The sequence below is a fragment of the Choloepus didactylus genome, chromosome 12 (genome assembly GCF_015220235.1).
Source record: "Choloepus didactylus isolate mChoDid1 chromosome 12, mChoDid1.pri, whole genome shotgun sequence".
NCBI lineage: Eukaryota > Metazoa > Chordata > Mammalia > Pilosa > Megalonychidae > Choloepus > Choloepus didactylus.
Genome location: NC_051318.1, coordinates 37,770,327 through 37,789,599, shown reverse-complemented (window position 1 = coordinate 37,789,599; position 19,273 = coordinate 37,770,327).

The window sequence follows — 19,273 nt, the reverse complement described above, 5'->3', positions numbered from 1 at the left end:
TTATAGAACGTAAAATACATAGATTGCATAAAATACAAGATTCCCAAATGCCCCTTTATTTTTAACACCTTCCATTGGTATGGCACATTTGTTATAACTGATGAAAGCACATTTTTACAATTGTACTATTAACTATAGTCTATGGTTTAACTTAGGGTTCACTGTGTAGTGCAGTTACGTGGATTTTTTTTTTTTAAATTTATTCTAGCTCCATGTACCACCTAATATTACCCCCTTTAACCACAGTCAGATATTTCAGTGCTGTTAATTATGTTCACAATGTTGTACTACCATCACCACCATCCATTACCAAAACATTTCCATCACTCCACTGGTTATTTGCAAGTACTGGGTAACTTTTCTTGGCAGTAATTAATTCTTCACTGACAGTATTTAATCATTGTGCTTGTTACTTTGTTTCTACTTCAGCTCATATATCTGGGCTTGTTACCTTACAGAGTAGAGATGAAATTGTGTGGGTTTAGCTTGCCATGTAAAGGGCACTAGAGATGGCAAATAAAATGCTTTCAATGAGAACCCTTGAGAAAAAATGTTTTACTAATTGAATGAAATTAAAAGAAATTTCCATGTGCATTTAAATAGTCTGTTTTTAATCTCCTCACAAATGTCCCTCTCCCCTTCATCTCTCCACCCCCCAAAAATGTTGAGCTACATGTACAATCCCGTTACTCACTGCATTTTGTGAGGTGACTGCAGAAAAACGTTTGCAGACTGTGGTCTCAGAACAACTTCTCTAAGAGTCAGAATAGGTGATGCTTTCAGACCTAACCCTCCTATTTGGGCTCTTTTAGCCCCACTCCTTAAAATGGACATGTGTGACAGCATAATTCAGCTATAGTGGGAATACTTGTTGTTCAAAACAAACTGAAACAGTTAACAAAATAAAGACTGAATAAATCCTGACTCCATACGCTCTTCATTCTTCTAGTGAAAGAGAGCTGTTCCTTCCAGAAAGCAGATGCCCTGGGAGGCCAGAGAGTGTGAGCACTAATCAGTCCTTTAATCACTGCTTTTCAAATACCTGGTGAATGACCCTATATGTATTTATAATTTTCAATGTCATGGGCCGACATAAGAAAAATGAATTTTTAGAAAAGTAACAAAACAAAACAAAAAATCCATACAGCGAAAGCAAAACAACAAGTTCCAATTTTAATTAATAAATCCAACATGTACAAATTACATTTCAGTAAACATAACAAGAACAAACAAAATAGGAATAAAGAACACAATTACAAAAATTGTTGTTCATTTTAAATGCTCATGTAAGTGGATAGTATAGAGACTCACTAATAACTTTTTTTATTCCATAATGATAAGTGAAGAAAAAGTTGAATCAGAAAGCAATCCCCCCACATTAGATGCCAATATACACACTTTGAACTTAAATCATATCAATGTTAAAATTTTAAGGTGACAATTGAGTTTGCTTCTTGTCTGTTACCTGTAAAACCACATACACGCTGGGGACAATGGATATCTAAACTGATCATATATTTTGTTTTAATAGCACGTTATTAAAGTAAACAGACTCCCAGAAGTATGTTGCAAGAATGGAAGAAAAGACTTTTAAGGTGGTTTCAGCAAGCTCAGGATATTCATTTTTTGGTAACTTTCTACAATGATATAATTTGAAAAGTTACAAGACAATTGCAAAAGGATACAAGGAACTCCTTTACATCCTTTATTTCTTTTGCTCAGAGACACTTAATATATGTAAATTATTAAATGACCTTGTACAGTTGTAAAAATCAGAAAATTGACATCAATACAAGCCTATTATCTATCAATGGACCATGTCTGAATTTTGTCAATTCTTCATTTAATTTTTTCAAGTATACGTGTGAGTGTGTGTGTTTCACCCTCCATCCAAGACTAAGGTCAGACATTGCATTTTGTTGCCATGTCTCTAGTATTCTTTAATCTGGAAATGTTCTTCTGTTTCTCTTTCTTGACCGTAACATTTTTGATGAAAACCGTCTAGCTATTTAAAAAGTACCTCTCAATTTGGATTTAGCTGCTGTTGCCTAATGATTAGATTCAGGCCTCTTTTAGGGACAGGGATATCCCTGCAGTGCTGATGTACCCTCAGAGAACCATATGAGGAGGTGTGATTGTGATCTTATTTATTTTTATGTTTATTCCAACGTTGGCCACGTTAGCTGTCATTGCTTGGTTAAGTGGTGTTCGTCAAGTTTCCCCACTATAAAGTCAATGTATTTCTCTGTAATTTAGAAATAGTTAATACTTTGAGACTGTGCAGATGTCACAGTTGGGTTCTCTGGGAAGCAGATGCTGAGATAGAGGGTAGTGAATAGGGTTTCATAGAGAAGCTCTTGGGACACACCTGTGGGAAGGAAGAGAAGGAAGCAGAAGGACAGAGAGAAGTTGAACTGTGATAGGCTCAAATGAAGCCTCAGCAGATCTAGCAACTATCCTGAGATGAAGGGACATCTTCAGTGTAAAGTATGAAATTTAAAATCAGATGCTCAAAATATCATCATGTATTTGTGTATTCCTCACCAGAATCAATTTTAGAACATTTTCGTTACTCCAAAATAAAGAAAAAAAGAACACCAAAAACATCCGTTTCCTTTATCTTCATCCCTATTATTTATATATATATTTGTCTTTATTTTATTACTCATCTGCCCATGCACTGGACAAAGGGAGTGTCAGTCACAAAGTTTTTCCAATTATATGATCACATGATAAAAGCTATATAATTATACAATCATCAAGAATCCAGTATACTGGATTACAGTTCAATAGATTCAGGCGTTTCCTTCCAGCTATTCTAATACACTAGAGACTAAAAGGAATATCTATATAATGTTTAAGAAATAATCTCCAGAATGGCCTCTCACCTCTATTTGACATCTTGTAGCCACTGAAACTTTCATTTCTCCCTCCTTTTGGTCAAAAACACATTCTCTGTCCCACGATGCCAGGGTCAGACTCAACCCCGAGAGTCATGTCCCATGTTTCCAGGGAGACTTACACCCCGGGAGACATTCCCACGTATGGGGGAGGGTGGTGGGTTTACCTATAGAGTTGGCTTAGAGAGAGAGGCCACATATGAGCAAGATATTCTCTGGCGGTAACTCAGGCATTATTAAAATGTAGGCTTAGCTTCTCCTTTGCAGGAAAAAGTTTCATAAGAGCAAGCCCCAAGATCAAGGGCTTGATTTATTAAATTGGGTGTCCCTAATTCTTGCAAGAATATCAGGAATTTACTTGCAATATTACCACAAATTCTCCCGTGTACTTCTGACATGTTTCTATCATCCTTTGAACACTTCTTTACTTTTTGGAGTATCAGGATATTTTAGGCACCAATGCTGGAATCAACCTTTTCTACAAAGAGCCCTGAGCTTTTAAATTAAGATCTGAGAGCTAAGTGTTGTAACGCTATAAAAAAATTATCTTTGCTGCCTGTCATCCTGCCTGGATTAGTTATAAGTTTCCCTTTTGAGCAATCACCCGTTAGCCCTGCCCTGGGCATAACTGCAATTAGCAATACCTGTACCCCTACTCTACATGGTTTGGGATGGTAAGAGGTGCTTCTAGCTTCTTGGAGTGGTCCCTGAAGATTCTTCTCTGAATAGCTGCTTCCTACCTCTGCCCTTTCACGTCACATAATTTACTATCATGGCATTTGGCTTGTATAATAAACTGTCCGCAGCTTCTCTAAATAGCTCTCACTTCTGCTTTTCATGTGTGTAGTTTGAAACTTCCAGTTCCCAGTATCTGGGATAAAAACATACCCTCCCTCTGAGTCACAATAAAGACAAGATTCTGGGACCCACATGCTCTGCCCTCAGTGGACCCTTGCAGGGGCCTAGGTTGGGGAAGCCCAGGAGGCCTTTCTGCCCCCCCATTCTCCCTTCTCCCCGCCTGGGGCCTTTGATCTAACAAAGCTGTCCTTTCACGCTTTCTCCACTGTCTGTCTGCCTGTGTTTGCACCTCATCACCCATCACATAACATCCAAAACAAGTGCTCATTGCTTCTGGGAAGTCACTGCCTCTGGAACTTCTCAGGACACCAAACTACGATGCACACACACAGATATTCATGTAAGTGTACATTTCTGTGTACATATTAAATATGTCTCTATACATATTAAAATTCCTACTGATATTTCCCTTTCTTAACCAACACCCCAGGGTACATGCCAGCCTTCCTCCTTCCTTCTTTGTCATTCTCTTTCCTATCTTCTAGCAATCATTGCCATTGATTTCTAATTTAATTGTATTGTGGTCAGAGAATATGTGATGTAAGATTTCAAAATTCTCAAATTTCTCAAGACCTTTTAATGACCCAGCATAATGTCTCTCTTGGGAAACATTCTATGTGAACTTAAGAAGAGTATATATTCTGAGGTTGTTGGGTGTGCTGTTGTATCAATATTCATTGGGTCAAGTTGGTTGATAGTGTTGTTCAGATATTCCATATTTTTCTTGATTTTTAGTTTTCTAGGTATTCTATAATTGAGAAAAGGGTGCTGAAATGTACAACTACGATTGTGTGTTTTTCTATTTTTTTCTCTTTAGTTCTATAACTTTTTGATTTATATGTTTTAAAATTCTGTTATCAGACACATAATTATTATTATTCTGTCTGCCTGATTAATTGACCATTTATCATTAGGAAATATCTTTTTCTCTTAACTGGATTCTTTAGTCCATGTGCATTTAATGTATGTGTTGATATGACTGGATTAAAATCTATACTTTTGCTATTTATTTTCTTTTTGTTTTATCTGTTTTAATTCTTTATTCTTTCTTTTTCAGCTTTCTTTTGGGTTAACTGAGTATTTTTTAGTATTCTATTTGAAATCCTCTATTGGCTTTTTAGTTTTACCACTTCATATTTTTTGAAGTGGTTGCTCTAGGGATTACAATATGCATTCTTAATTTATCACAGTCTATCTTAAATTTATATTATGTCATTTTGTATAAAATGTAAGAACTTTGTAATAGTATAGTTCCATCTCATCACATTCTCATCCTTTTTTGCCTTTGTTATCATGAATATTCTATCTACATATATTATAAATTCCATCATAGTATTTTATACCTTTTACTTTGAACAGTTTGATCTTTTAAAGAAATTAAGAGAAACAAAAAAAATCTTTTTTAAAAATATTTACTCATTTATTTACCTCTTCCAGTACCTTTTACTTCTTCCTCTAGATAAGAATTTCAATTTGATTTCATTTCCCTTGAGTCTGAAAAGTCTTCTTCAGTGCATTTCTTATATTCAGTTTGGTGAAGAACAAATTCTCTTGGTTTTTGTCTATTGGAAAATGTTTTCATTTTGCCTTTATTTTTAAATGGTATTTCACTGGATATAGAATTGTAGGTTGCCAGTTTTTCCCTTTAGCACATTAAAGATGATGTTCCATTGTCTTCCAGGAAGCATGGTTTTGGATGAGAATTTATCTATTATTTGTTCATTTTTTCCTTTATGTAATGTGTCTCTTTTCCATCTTCAGTCTGCTTTCAAGATTTTCAATGTATTCTGGTTTTCAGCAATTGAACTATGATGTGCTGAGGAAGGATTTTCTTTTTATTTCTTCTACTTGGGATTCACTGAGTTTCTTGGATTTTTGAAATTATGATTTTCACCAAATCTGGGTACATTATGATCATTTTATTTCTTTAAATATTTTTTTTCAGCCCAATTCTCTTTCTCCCCTCTGGGACTCCAATTACTCATCCAAATGAATTCCAATTACATGTATGTTAGACTCCTTGATACTATCCCACAGGTTACTGTGACTCTGTTCAATATTTCCATCCTTTTCACTCTGTTCCTCATGTTCAATTTTTTCTATTGATCTATCTTCAGGATCACTGTTACTTTCATCTCCTGTCTCCAATCTTCCGGTTCAGCTCATCCAGTGAATTTTTTATTTCAGAATATTCTATTTTCACTTCTAGAACTTCCATTGCCATTTTAATAGTTTCTATTTCTCTCTTGAGATTTTCCACACCTCTTTATTCCATTAAAAAGTTATACCCTATTTCTTTTCTGTTTTTTTTTTATTGTAGTATGTAACATACATACATAAAAGTGACAACTTTCCAAGTGCAATTTAACAAGTAGTTATTGAGCAAATTTTGAAGATTATTATAGGTTACAATTCCACAGTTTCAGTTATTTCCTTTTTATGGAATATCACATATATGCAAAAAGGTAATATCTTTCAAGGTATGATTTATCAAGTAGCTATATAGGAAATTTTATTACGAGTTATACTACCATAGTTTCAGTTATTTCCTTATTGTGAAATACAACATATGTACAAAAAGTAATAGCTTTCAAATTACCATTTCAGAAGTAGCTATAGAACAAATTTCAAAGGATGCTATGGGCTACAGTTCCACCATTTCACTTCTTTCCTTCTAACTATTCTAATACCCTAGCAACTAAGAAAATTTTATAAATATTCAGTATTCATAATCCTTTGTTAAATTCCATGTGATCTGTTGCTACACCTTCTTCTGGCTCAATCACTTTCCCGATCTTCAAGGATGTCTAGGCGGTGACCACCCTAACCTGTTCAAGGGTGTCAATTTATGAGCAAAGGGGACACATCTAGTTGATGTTTTCGAAGAGGCTGTTGCCTCTGGGTTTTGGGACTTGGCTGGCATAGGAGCACTCTGAAGGAACTAAGTTTCTGAGGAATAAACTTCATGAGTGAAACCTTTATAGAGTCTCAGAAGGGATCCGGGCACTCTTTAAGGTTTTTGGGAATATGGTTGACTTGGGCCTATCATAATACTAGTATGGTATGCCTATTAGTTATAGTCCCTAGTATGCAATGTGTTAATTTTTCTCTTATACCCTTCCATTGTCAACACTTTGTGGTAGTGTCATCCCATAGAAGTACATCATGCAAGCACCCCTCTATCTTTGTGGTGCTGATCTGTGGGGAACATGCTTTTAAACAAACTCTTTCATTGCTATTTGCCTCCAATACAGCTTTGATACTTATAATCCCATTAACAATCATCACCCCTATCCATTACCACATCTTTGAATTCACCATTTTTAACATATCTGAACATATTAGATTATCATTCCCCCTCACTAGCTACTGTCTAAAACTAGGTCCCCAATTTTCTTATAATACACTGATTTTACATTGTTCAGATAGTTCACAGAAGTGTTAACGTACAATATCCCTCCTTTTGTGTCTGAGTTATTTCACTCAATTATTTCTTTAAGGTTCATCCATGTTGCCATATGTTTCAGGACCTCATTGCTTCTTACTGCTGCATAGTATTCCATCATATGTATATACCACATTTTGTTTATTGACTTGTCTGTTGAAGGACACTTGGTCTGTTTCCATCTGTTGGCAATTCTGAACAATGCTGCTATGAACATTGGTGTACAATGTCTGTTCTTGTCACTGCTTTGAATGTTCTGGGTATATACCAAGAAGTGGAATTGCCAGATCATAGGGTCATTCGGTATTTAGTTTTCTGAGAAACCGCCAAACTGTCTTCCAGGTGGCTGCACCATTATACAGTCCCACCAGCAATGAATAAGAGTTCCAATTTCTCCACATCCTCTCCAGCATTTGTAGTTTCCTGTTTGTTTGATGGCAGCCATTCTAATTGGTGTGAGGTGATTTCTCAATGTGGTCTTTGTTTGCATCTCCCTAAGAGCTAGTGAAGATGAACATTTTTTCATGTGTTTTTTAGCCATTTGTATTTCCTTTTCAGAGAACTGTCTTCTCGTATCTTTTGCGCATTTTATAATTCAGCCATTTATACTATTATCCTTGAGTTGTAGGATTTCTTTATATATGCAAGATATCAGGCTCTTACCAGACACGTGGTTTCCAAATATTTTCTCCCATTCCGTTGGCTGCCTCATCACTGCAACCCGTTTCTTAAAGGACTTTAATTTATCTTACATTAGAAAGTTTTCAGTAGTGACAAGACTTTTTGAGACAATAATATAAAAAAATAAGGTCCCAATGTTTTAGTATAAAAACAAAAGTGGTAGCTGTGGGTTGATGCAACTTATGATAAATCCTAATTCATGGAGAACAGTTTAACCAAGGAATAACTACACCTTACAATGTTTACTGTAGGTCTTTTGGTTCAGTCTATATTTTATCATAAATCTTGGATAGAAAATTAAACACTGAATTTATCTGTACATTTGTGGAATGCCAGGAATAAAACAATATTATTTTCAGGATCTGTCTATCACAGGGAATTTGTGGAGTTTTCTCCATTAGCCATCAGCAGACATGCTATCAAGTTTTATAAATTCTTGTTTGAGAATCTCACAGTTTCTAACTGCTAACAAACACATGAGTGTACAGATTAAAGTATGGTAGACCTGACCTCTTTTTTTCCCAATCAGGTTTTGATGAAGAAGACCAATTATTAAATACAGAACAGTTTTATAACAAGAAAAAATTGCCCCTGTTCTACAGAAATTAAGATGCAAAAAAAAAAAAAAAAAAAAAACTGACTAAGATACAGAAGCATTTTTTGACAATCTGACTCATCACTTCTAAGAAAATTCTGCTTTGAAAGTTGATAAACAATACACTTTACCTTGGCCAATAGATAACAGTTAGTGATATAAAATATATTTGGACATAGCACAATTTTTTTTTTATGTTCATAGTTTCAATTACAGGAAGAATATAATTAGCCTTTTTTAACTAGACAAAGGAAATTACAAAGACAGAGTTCTCTGCTATTATGAGCTAAATGACACATATATCCAAAGGAGAAAATTAAATTCAAAACCCCATTCATCAGGATAAAGAAGATTTAGAGATCCTAAAAATCAGAGAATGAAGTAGAAATGGTGAAAAGAGAAAGTGGATGCCACGCAACCCTTTCTCAAACATACAGCTAGGGACCAAACACTGCAATGATAGATGTTGGAAATGGAAGGAGAAGTGAGGGAGGCAGAATGTTTACTTTAGGTTTTTTGCTTCTTCTGCATAAGACAATTCCCCTGTCCTTCCCCTAGAAAAGTTTTTGTCCTAGTATCTTAGAAACAGCAAGGAAATTATCCATAAATTTGGAGTTTTGTATGCTAGTGATGGTGCGTACAGGAAATATGGCAGCGAGGTTGTTGGGGATTTAATCATGTCCCCCACAAAAGTCATGCTTGGATCCCAACCCTGAGTCCTGTGGGTATGAACCCATTTGTAAATACCACCTTTGAAGATGTCATTGTTTAAGATGTGCCCCAACTGCAAGATGGTGGGCCTTAATCCAATATGGATGGTGTCCTTATGACAAAGGGATGTCTTGGAGAGGAGCCAGAAGTTAAAAGTCAATAGAACCCAGAGGAGAAAGCAGAAACCACAGGCATTGCCATTTGACAGAAAAACCACAGACCAAGGATTTCCCTGAGCCAGCCCCAGAGCACCACAGTCTTAAGGGAGAAACCATCACCTTGCTGATGCCTTGTTTTGATGCTCAAAAGAGTGAGGCAATAAATTCCTGTTGTCTAATCCAATCCATTATATGGTATTTATATTAGCAGCTAGGAAACTAACAGACAGATGGAAAATTTATACTGTTGGAATATACTACTGCAAAAATATATGGGGGAGAACCTAAGATGGCGGCTAGGTGAGACAGGGCAAAAAAACACCTCCATGAAAAATGCTGATGAAAAACAGAAAGTGACCCAGAACACCACTTCCAGTGATGCACCAGGTGAACAAGGTCTGCTAAAAACACAGGGACGTGCACTTGGTGACACTGGGAGTCTCCATTCTGAAACGAGTGAATAAGCTGGTTGAAAGTCCTGTGGCTGTGCTGTGGTGTGGGGAAACTGGGGGTTGGCATTTGAAGATGGACTAGTTCTTTAAAGAAAAAAAGAAAAAAACAAAAAAACCCAGGAGCAGCTGCAGTTACGACGGTGAGAACTCTGCAGTGAAGCACGGCAGGAGCGGGCTGTGCCAACCTCTCAGTGTCTGGTGTGGAGGATAGCCCGCTGCTGATTGCCTCAGGGCCAGGGGGGCAGAGCAGAGAGCCAAAAGGAGAAAGAAACCACGCCACTTGCAGCAGGGCTCCCCGGCAGGCTGGAGACACTCCTGCCCGGGGCCGGACTCACAGCCCAGAGCTGCGCCAGGAAACCTGGTGTGCTGGGGACTGTATCCCACGGCACCATGCACATGCCACAATATCGGCTGTGGACGCCTTGGGTGCACCCACAGCTAGTTGTCCTGGAGCTGGGAAGGCAGAGCTATGCAAAAAGGGAGGGGGTGAGATGCCCCAAGCAGCCTTTTTTGCATCAGGCTTGGAGCACCCCTGAATGGCCCGGCGGCCCAGGGCTTCCCTTGAGGGACAGCCTTCCCTCAGCAGAGATCCTGGAAGATCACAGCTGAGAAGGGCCCACCCAGAAAACCCAGGGACCCTATGTCAATGCCGGGGACACGTGGGTCAGCGGCAGAGAAAATCTGTGGCACGACTGAAATGAAAGCTGAGAGTCTTGCAACAGCCTTAAATCTCTGGGAACACCTGGGAGGTTTGAATATCAAACCTGCCCTGCCTCCCTAACCACCCAGACACACGCCCCACATTCAGGGCAGACAGCACCACCAACACACCCAAACTGAGTGCATCAGTTGAACCCCACAAGAATCATTTCCCCACACACCACAAAGTTGGGGAGAACTGACTTGAGGGGATGAGGTGACTCGCAGACGCCATCTGTTCGTTAGTTAGAGAAAGTGAACACCACCAAGTTGTAGATATAAAAAATTAGATTGGTATTTTTTATAACTTGAAAGAACCCTACCAAGCAAAGCAAATGCTAAGAGGCCAAAAACAACAGAAAATCTTAAAGCGTATGTTAAAACCAGATGATATGGAGAACCCAATCCCAAACACCCAGATCAAATGATCAGAAGAGACAGTACTTGGCGCAATTAATCAAAGAACTACAATCAAAGATTGAGAGCTTGGCACAGTATATAAAGGCCATGAAGAACATGGCACAGGATATAAAGGACATAAAGAAGAACAGGGCACAGGATATAAAGGACATAAAGAAGACCCTAGAAGAGCATAAAGAAGAACTTGCAAGAGCAAATAAAAAAATAGAAATATTTTTTTATTTATGGAAATAAAAGAAACTGTTGGCCAAATTAAAAAGACTCTGGATACTCATAATACAAGATTAGAGGAAGTTGAACAAAGACTTAGTGTACCAGAGGACCACAGAACAGAAAACGAAAGAACAAAAGAAAGAATGGAGAAAAAAATTGAAAAAATCAAAATGGATCTCAGGGATATGATAGATAAAATAAAACGTCCAAATTTAAGACTCATTGGTGTCCCAAAAGGGGAAGAGAAGGGTAAAGGTCTAGAAAGAGTATTCAAAGAAATTGCTGGGGAAAACTTCCCAAACCTGCTACACAATATAAATATACAAAGCATAAATGCCCAGCAAACCCCAAATAGGATAAATCCAAATAAACCCACTCCAAGATATATTCTGATCAGACTGTCAAATACTGAAGAGAAGGAGCAAGTTCTGAAAGCAGCAAGAGAAGAACAATTCACCACATACAAAGGAAACAACATAAGCCTAAGTAATGACTACTCAGCAGCCACCATGGAGGCAAGAAGGCAGTGGCATGACGTATTTAAAATGCTGAGAGAGAAAAATTTCCAATGAAGAATGCTTTATGCAGCAAAACTCTCCTTCAAATTTGAGGGACAGCTTAAATTTTTCACAGACAAACAAATGCTGAGAGATTTTGCCAATAAAAGACCTGCCCTACTTCAGATACTATAGGGAGCCCTACAGACAGAGAAACAAAGAAAGGAGAGAGAGATATATAGAATTTTAACAGACATATATAGAACCTTACATCCCAGATCACCAGGACACACATTTTTCTCTAGTGATCATGATCTTTCTCCGGAATAGACCATCTGCTGGGACATAAAACAAGCCTCAACAAATTAAAAAAAAAATTGAATATATTTAAGCGCATTCTCTGACCACAATGGAATACAAATAGAAGTCAATAATTTTTGATTTGTAACTCCACTATTTACTTCCTACAGGATATAAAATACATGAACTCTAATGATAAATCAGTGGTTTTGGACTCAATGTAAACTATGTAATTTTTTTACAAGAACTATATAAAGGCAGGGGAATGGAGGAGTATAGGAACATAGTTTACATGTCCTATTGAAGTTAAGCTGGTATCAAAGAAGACAAAGATTGTTAGATTTAAGAGGTTAAATTTAAGCCCCACAGTAAACAAAAGAAATTATCAGAGAATATGACCATAGAGATGAAAAGTAGAGTATGGGTTATGAGAAGTGGGGGGGGGGGCAGTGGGGAGTTAATAATGAGTGTAGGGTTTCTGTTTGAGGTGAGGGGAAATTTCTAGAAATGGATGGTGAGGTGATGGCATTACAACATTCTAAATGTGATTAATCCCACTAATGGAATGCTAGGGACGGGGTGAAATTGGAAGATTTAGGCTGTATATATGTTTCCACAATTGAAAAAAAAAAGACAGTCTAAATAGATGACAATTGAATGCCAAGGATGATCCTGGATGGGATCTGAGGATGGAGAGGAGGCTCAAAGGGACACAGTTGGGACATAAGAAAAAAAAAGTAATATAGAATGTAAGCTTTGTATCGATGTTGAATTTCTTGAACTTCTTAGCTGCGCTTAATGGGATTCCATAAAAGAATGTTCTTGTTCATGGGAACTATACTTGTGAATTACAGTGTTTGTTCAAGGATGTGTGCAGCTTGCTCTCATATGCTCAGAAGACAGGGCAATAGATGATGGATGATAGGGAGGGAGGGAGGGAAAGAAAGAAATGGCGGTGTGACAGCATGTTCAAGTTGGTGGATTGGGGTATCCAGGGAGGGGGGTCAGGGTATGCTGTGTATGGGGTTTGTATTGTTTTTGCAACTGTTCCTGTAACTTTGAGTTTATTTCAAAAAAATATATATATGCAAACATGTAATCTCTCTCTCTCACAGACCCACACATATAAACCAACATATTACTTTATCTACCACATATATGAAAGATGATTTAATACTTCAATACAATTGAAAAAACATTCATTATTAAAATAAATGAAATCACAGTAAACTAGGAATAGAAGAAAATTCATACAAACTGATACAGCATGTTCTAGTTTGCTAATGCTGCTGGAATGCAAAACACCAGACATGGACTGGCTTTTATTCAAGGTGGCTTATTTGGTCACACAGTTACAGTCTTAAGGCCATAAAGTATCCAAGGTAACACATCAGCAATCAGGTACCTTCACTGGAGGATGGCCAGTGGTGTCCGGAAAAACTCTGTTAGCTGGGAAGGCACATGCCTGGCATCTGCTCCAAAGTTCTGGTTTCAAAATGGCTTTCTCTGAGGACGTCCCTCTCTAGGCTGCAGTTCCTCAAAAATGTCACTCTTAGTTGCACTTGGGATATCTGTCCTCTCTCAGCTTCTCCAGAGCAAGAGTCTGCTTTCAACAGCTATCTTCAAACTGTCTCTCATCTGCAGCTCCTGTGCTTTCTTCAAAGCATCCCTCTTGGCTGTAGTTCCTCTTCAAAAGTTCACTCTCAGCTGCACTCAACTTCTGTTACATCAGCTCCTTTATATGGCTCCACTGATCAACTAAGACCCACCCTGAATGGGCAGAGCAACACTTCCATGGAAATTATCCCATCAGAGTCATCACCCACAGCTGGGTGGGGTGCATTCCAAAGAAACACTCAAAGAATTACAATCTAATGAACACTGATAACGTCTGCCCACACAAGATTACACAGACGATAATGGCGTTTGGGGGACACAATATATTCAAACTGGCACAGAGGATATCTAACATATTTTTGAATTCACGTCTTTTTTTAGTTTCCTAATGCTGTTTTTTAAAATAAAAATTCAGTTTTGAGATTTATTCATATACAATACAGTCATCCATGGTATGCAATCAACTGTTCACAGTACCAGTATACAGTTGTGTATTCATAACCCCTATCTATTTTTGAACATTTTCCTTACTCCAAGAAGAATGAAAATAAAAGTAAAAAAGAACACCCAAAGCATTCATCCCCCATCCCACCCTACTTTTTTGCTTAGTTTTTGTCCCCATTTTTCTACTTATCTTTACAAACACTGGAGAAAGGGAGTGTGAGCCAAAAAGTTTCACAATTACACATCCGCACCATGTAAACTACATAAGTTATGCAATCATCTTCAAGAATCAAGTCTACTGGGTTGCAGTTTGACAGTTTCAGGTATTTCCTTCTCGCTATTCCAATACACTAAAAACTAAACAGGGATATCTATATAGCACATAAGAATGCCCTCCAGAGTGACTTTTCAACTCTATCTGAGATATCTCAGCCACTGACACTTTATTTTGTTTCATCTTGCTCCCCCCATTTGGTCAAGAAGATTTTTCACAATCACACAATTCCCGGTCCAGGCTCACCCAAAGAGTCATGTCCCATGTTGTCAGGGAGATTTACACCCCTGGGAGTCATGTCCCACATAGGGGGTAGGGCAGTGAGTTCATCTGCTGAGTGGGCTGAGAGACAGAGACCACATATGAGCAACAAAGAGGTTCTCTGGGAGAAACCCTTAGGCACAATTATAAGTAGGCTTAGCCCCTCCTTTTCAGTAACAAGCTTCATAAGTGTAAGCCCCATGATTGAGGGCTCAGCCTTCTAAATTTTTAGTCCTCAATGTTTGTGAGAATATCAGTAATAACCCAGGTGGGGAAGTCCAACATTTCCACATTTCTCCCCCAGCTCTTCAAGGGGACCCTGCATATATACTCTTTTTCTCTGCCCAAACACTTTGGGATGTGTCCCTATTTCTTACTAACCTGTAAAACCCACCAGATCTCACTTCCTATTCAAAGTTCCATGTAATTATGGTGTTTGAATAAGCTGACTGTACAAGTTAAATTAGTATGCTGCAGAAAATATAGATACTGCACTAAACTAACATCTCCTCCCTTGTTCTCACACAGAAGTTGAAGTTTTAAAACACAATCAATTATCATCCTATACACTTTGGCCTGATTTGCATTAGTCCTAACTAGATCTGCCTCATTCATATCTCTAGTTGAAATTTGAACTCCTTTTCAGCTTTTTGAAAATTTGCTGGATGGGTAATACATTCATAGCTGCCAAGCTCTGCTCTGAGTTTCAGGTGTCACACAGATACCCAAAGTTCCAGAGATCAACCAGGTTATACAAAAAGAGCTCAGTATCACAGACTCTGGAGAAAACCAGTACAACTCTGGAAGAGATGTAACTGCTGCAGTAGCGTGCAATCTAGGGACCTTTACAATGAGCATTCCCCTGTTAAGCTGTGCTCTAAGATTCAATTCTCCAAGTTTGCACGTTATAGTTAGTCCATATTAGTGGACCAATATAATGCTTGTCTTTTCATTTCTGGTGCACTTCACTCAAAACGCTGTCCTCAAGATCCATTCACCTAGTGGGTGTCTCACAGCTTCATTCTTTCTTGTAGCTGCTCAGTATTTTATTTTATGCATACACCACAGTTGCCTTCTTTCTATCTCCTTGTAGACTGTGTTATCAGCTTTTAACTCTCAAAGTTTGCTCATTACTGTTAGCTCATCTTAGTGAGACTATACAGTATTTGTCTTTTTGTTCCTGGCTAACTTCACACAATATAATGTCCTCAAGTTTCATCCAAGTTTTTATATGTTCCATGTCTTTGTTCTGGCTTACAGCTAAATAATATTCCATCATGTGCATATACCACAGTTTATCATCTCATCCATTGGTGGGCATTCTGTCTGTTTCCATCTGTTGGCAATCATGAATATTACCACAATAAACATCAGTTTACAAATGTCCATTTGTGTCTTAACTTTCAGTTCCTTTGAGTAAATACCTAGTAATACAATAGCTGGGTCATATGGCAAATCTATACATAGCTTCCTGAGGAACCCCAACACTGTCTTCCAGAGTGGTTGCACCATTCTACATTCCCACCAGCCATGAATAAGTATGCCTCTTTCTGCACATCCTCTCCAGCACTTCTAATTTTCTGTTTTTTGGATATGGCCATTCTGGTAGGTGTGAGATGATAGCTTGTCATTTTGACTTGCATTTCCCTAATAGTGAAGTTGGGCATTTTTTCATATGTTTTTGAGGCAACTTATACAAAAATTAACTTGAAATGGATCAAAGACCTAAACATTAGCATTCAGACCATAAGACTCTTAGAAGAAAATGTAGCACAATTTCTTAAAGATCTTGTGATAGAGGTGTTTTCCTAGACCTTACACCCAAAGCGCAAGCAACCAAAGAACAAACAGACAAATGGGATCTTCTCAAAATCAAAGACTTTTGTATATCAAAGGACTTTGTTAGAAAAGTAAAAAGGCAGTGTACACAGTGGGAGGCAATATTTGGAAACCACATATCAGATATGGGTTTAAAATCCTGAATATATAAAGCAATCCTACAACTCAACAACAGAAAGACAACCCAATTAAAAAATGGGCAAAACACATGGACAGACACTTTTCTGAGGAGGAAAGACAAATGGCTCCAACTGGGGTTTTAATTAATGGGTGTGGACTGCTGAATACAAGCTACAAACACAGACAAGCAATAAAGCACCCTGAGGTCACTCCCAGTGGAGAGGAGGTGGGGCTAACAGAGAGGAAAAAAGTTAATTAAAAAAAGAAAAAAAAATACTTACACAGAGCCTTTAAGAGACCAATCTTAGAGAGCCAGAAAACATCTGTGCCCCAGAAGGCAGAGACCAGAAATCCAGGTACTCTGTCAGACCAACAGGTAAAACTGGGGGGGCTGTGGACTGTCTGAAGGGAGGCTTTCTTTCCCTTGTTCTCGCTCTCAACCTGAATGGCTCACTGGAGACTCAGCCATTTCAGTTCACAGTGCTCTGACAGGGGTGGAGTTGACAGAGTCAGAGAGACAAAGAAACTATTGAAATGCAGGAGAGAGCTCCCTAGGGGGTGTATTTTCCCTGTGAGGAAGGAGGTGGGGCCAGCTCAAGGGCCTGCCCTCACCCCCAGACCTCAAGCCACAGAGCCAGTGGTAAAACAGTCAAAACAGAAACAACCTCAGTTAAAAATTAAAGGGGCCACACCTCTTTACACCAGTCAAGGGCAACAGGCTGACAGGCATCACCTGCTGGGCACGTTAGGAAGAGCACAGTGGCTAGAGACCTCACAGGAAAGTCTGTCAGTTTCTAAGAAACACCCTCAGGGAGACTTGAAACTGAATATCACCCCATTCTGAGACCTGAACCCATTCTTGTCTCAGAAAATCTGACTGGGGTAATGGGGGAAGCCAGATGCCTAGACAACACAGGACTACAAACTACACTGGGAAGGGCACAGATATGCCCCAGTCAAAGGAACAAACTTACATGTCAATCAAGATACAGCTGAGACATTGTTTCACTTTAATGAAAAAGTCAATTAAAGATTTTCAAAGAAATGTGCCAAATAAAATAAAAAACCATATCAATGACTTCAGAAATGATATGGCAAAAGAGATGAAGGATATTAAGAAAACACTGGGCAAACAAGGTAGAAATTGAAAGTTTGAAAAAACTACTGGCAGAATGTATGGAAATGAAAGGCACAACACAAGAGATGAAAACACAATGGAGACATACAACAGCAGAGTTCAAGAGGCAGAAGAAAACACTCAGGAACTGGAGAACAAGACACCTGAAATTCTACACATAAAAGAACAGATAGGAAAAAGAATGGAAAAATATGAGCAGCATCTCAGGGAACTGAATGACAACCATGGAGTGTATGAATACATGTGTCATGGGTGTCCCAGAAGGAGAAGAGAAGGGAAGAGGGTCAGAGGCACTAATGGAGGGAATAATCATGAAAATTTCCCATCTCTTATGAAAGACATAAAATTACAGATCCAAGAAGCACGGCATATCCCAAACAAAACAGATCTGAATAGACTTACCCCAAGACACCTAATAATCAGATTATCAAATATCACAAAGAGAGATTCCTGAAAGCAGCAAAAGTGATCAATCACATACAAAGGAAACTTGATAAGACTATGTGGTGATTTCTCCGTAGAAACCATGGAGGCAAGAAGGAAGTGGTGTGATATATTTAAGATACTGAAAGAGAAAAACCACCAAGCAAGAATCCCATATCCGGCAAAAGTGTCCTTCAAATATGAGGGAGAGTTTAAAATATATTCTGACAGACAGACAATGAGAGAGTTTGTGAACAAGATACCTGCTCTACAGGAAATACTACAGGGAATACTACAGACAGGAAAAGACGGGAGTGAGAGGTCTGGAACACAATTTAGGGTGATGGTAGCACAACAATGTAAGTACACTGAACAAAGATGATTGTGAGTATAGTTGAAAGGGGAAGGTTAGGAGTATGTGGGACACCAGAAGGAAAGAGGAAAGATAAAGACTGGGACTGTATAAACTCAGTGAAACCTAGAGTGCTCAACAGTTGTGATAAAATGTAGAAATATGTTTTTACAAGAGGGAGAATAAGTGAATGTCAACCTTGAAAGCTGTTAAAAGTGGTGTGGTATTGGGGAAAAATACAATCAATGCAAACGAGTCTATAGTTAACAGAAACATTGTACTATGCTTCCTTTAATGTAAAGGCAATATACCAAAGCTAAAACCCTATAAGATGGGGATATAAGGGAGGGGTATGAACTCTTGGCATTGGTGATGCTGTCTAACTTTTATTGTACTTTAGTTTAACTCTATCTTTCCTATTCCTTTTTAGCTGCCATTTTTTTAATCCTTCTTTTTCTTTCTCGTTTGTCTCTCGATCTTCTTTGACTCTTCCTTCTTTGTGGAAGAAATGTAGATGTCTTTATAAAATGGTGGTGAATCCATAAATATGTGACTATACAGGGAACCATCGATGGCTTACTAAGTACAGAATGTGTGGTGGGTGAACAAAACCATCTTTAGAGAAAACAAAAACAAAAATCAGGATGATGAAGAAACCTTGAGGGCACTATATTGAGTGAAATAAAACAGGCACAGAAGGAAAAATATTGTATGGTCTCACTGATATGAACTAATTATAATATGTAAACTGACAGACATGTTATATAAGTTACCAGGTATGGAACGAGGCTAAAGAATGGGGAGCAGTTGCATATTGTGGACAGAATGTTTAACTAGGTTGAACTTAAGTGTCTCGAAACGGACAGAGGTAATCAC